Consider the following 2,440-nt stretch of genomic DNA (forward strand, 5'->3'; position numbering starts at 1 on the left):
ACCGCAATGCAATTTGTGGGGTCCACAGTGGACCATTGCGGCCGCACAGCATTTATTGAGGTCCGCAGTGGACGTCTCCCCAGTGCCTCATGTTTCTGAGTACCACGGACTGCGGTGCCATTTTGTGCGGTTCGCGGTAGGTAGCTATAGTGGGTCCCAAGTTCTTTTTTATAAATAGGACCTCAGGCCCTCATTTCAAACTTTTCGATCCTTTGATCTCAATAAAACAAAAAGTATTGTTCATCATGTCTAGTTGCACGAGTTCTTAATAAAACAAAAAGTATTGTTCATCACGTCTAGTTGCACGAATTCAATTGCTAAGTCTCATTCATCTACATTACATCTCATTTCTAGTACTTTTAATCTTTCCCTAGCTTTTAAATGTGTTTTATTTTCTTTTTAAACTGTTAGTTCTACGTTTCTTCTCCCCTTTTTCTTTAATTTTTTAGCTTAGGGTTTCATAAGTTGTTTAGATTAGGATTAATTAGTTAAAATACTGATTGAACACCTAGGGGATCAATAATAGGTGAAAATTAGACTAAAAATGTGAAGAAAATTAAAACCCTAGGTTGGTGTTGCTGGGTATAACTTACCGCGGACCGCGGTGGATTTATTGTTGTCCGCGGTTTGCAATACCATTTTGTACGGACCGCAGTGGTGAAACTTCTGAAAGTTTAGAATTGAGGACCGTGGCCGTGATGAATTTTCTACGGTCTGCGGTGCCTTAATGCGGACCGCGGTACCATTTTGTGTGGTCCGCAGTGGCCTTTATCAAAGAGTGGGTAGTTTGACCCCCACCTCAATATGGACCGCGGTGTTATTTTGTGCGGTCCGTGGTGGTCCCTTTGCGGCCGCACTGCATTTTGTGCGGACCGCAGTTTGCTGTCTGCAACTGCTTTCTTCTGTTTCCTGCAATTATATCTTTCACTATTTCTTCTGATACTAACAAGCTTCAACTGAATGTTCCTTGTAGATAATGGTAAAATCACGAGGAGGAAGTGATAAATAGAAAGGCAAAGGATATTCCTCCCGGTAGGGGATGAGGCATGATAAAATTGACCCCACAAGTACGGCAGGCCATCAAAGATACCAGGAAGACAATAAAGGTTGCTGATAAAGCTGTTTCCCATTCGAGGAGTGAGTATGTGCCCGAGAGGCGTCCGACTCAGAATCTGTGCCAGAATATGTTACTGATTGGATGGAGAGGAACAGATTGAGAGATACACCTCCAGGTTCTCCTACTGCCCAAGCGTCAGTGCAAATTTCTTCTGAGTCGTCTGAGGGCTCTGCTGCGGGCAGTGACAGTGCCTCTTATACCTCACCTACAGCTTCAATACCTGGTGAGGATCCCATAGAAGAAGAAGGATAGGGTGAGCCCCAATTAGGAGGAGTAGAGAGAACCAGGAAACCAGAAGCATGGCAAGATAGATTCGTGAGTGAAGTGGCCTACCACAGGTTTAGAGAATGGTGGCCTAAGAGGAAGTTGATACCTGAGCGGAAATTCATTACCAAGGACTTTTTACCTCACAACCCCAATGTGTTGAGGCAGTTCAGAGAGAGAGCAGGCTGGGACTATTTCATAGGCCACGTGGAGGATACCAATGAGCACTTAGTCAAGGAGTTCTACACCAATGTTTCCCACATCAAAAAGGGCACTACAGTGACTAAGGTGCAAAATTTGAAAATAAAGTTTGACGGAAAAACGATTAATGACTACATGGGCTTCCTGGAGGAGGATGAGACATTGTACTTAGAGAAGGTAGCTTTGGGGGAGGATGCCCGTCCATGGTTAGCAGAGCACTTGGCAATCCCAGGTACCACCCCAGCATGGTTGGCAGCGGGAGTAAAATTTTTGAGGAGAACCCTGAACTTCGAAGCAAAAGGGTGGGAGACATTTGTGTGCAGCAGGCTAGACCCCACAACTCACGGCAACTCTCTTCCTATCTCCCGGGCTATATTGGTGGCATCTATCATGGCGGGGTACCCGATCAACATCGGGAATGTGATGTCCAGGGTGATTACACGGGTGGTGAATGAAGGTGATAGATCCTACCCCTTCCCAAATTTCCTGACTATGTACTTCGAGGATCAAGATGTAGAAAAAAGGAGATTTGATGTGAAGGTGAAGCCGAAGTCACCCTTTTCCTGTACAACCTACAAGGTGATGACTACCCTAAAGTCAAGGACCCCAAGGGCAAATCCACTACTTCTACTGGCCAGTCTAAAGAGCCAGTAGTAATAGTGGCTCCTACTCAGCCTCCTTCAGCTACCCCAGACATGGCCCCATGACCCTCCACTTCTACAGTTCCAAATATCCCCTCATCTGCAGCATACCCTTTGACTGCCCACCGCTTGAGCAGACCCTTGACAGTATCAACAACTGGATGCAGGCAGCCACCTCTAAGCTGTCTGCACTTTCTACTTCGGTGGCAGCCCAGTC

Source organism: Nicotiana tabacum, chromosome 1, assembly GCF_000715075.1.
Source record: "Nicotiana tabacum cultivar K326 chromosome 1, ASM71507v2, whole genome shotgun sequence".
Classification (NCBI taxonomy): Eukaryota; Viridiplantae; Streptophyta; class Magnoliopsida; order Solanales; family Solanaceae; genus Nicotiana; species Nicotiana tabacum.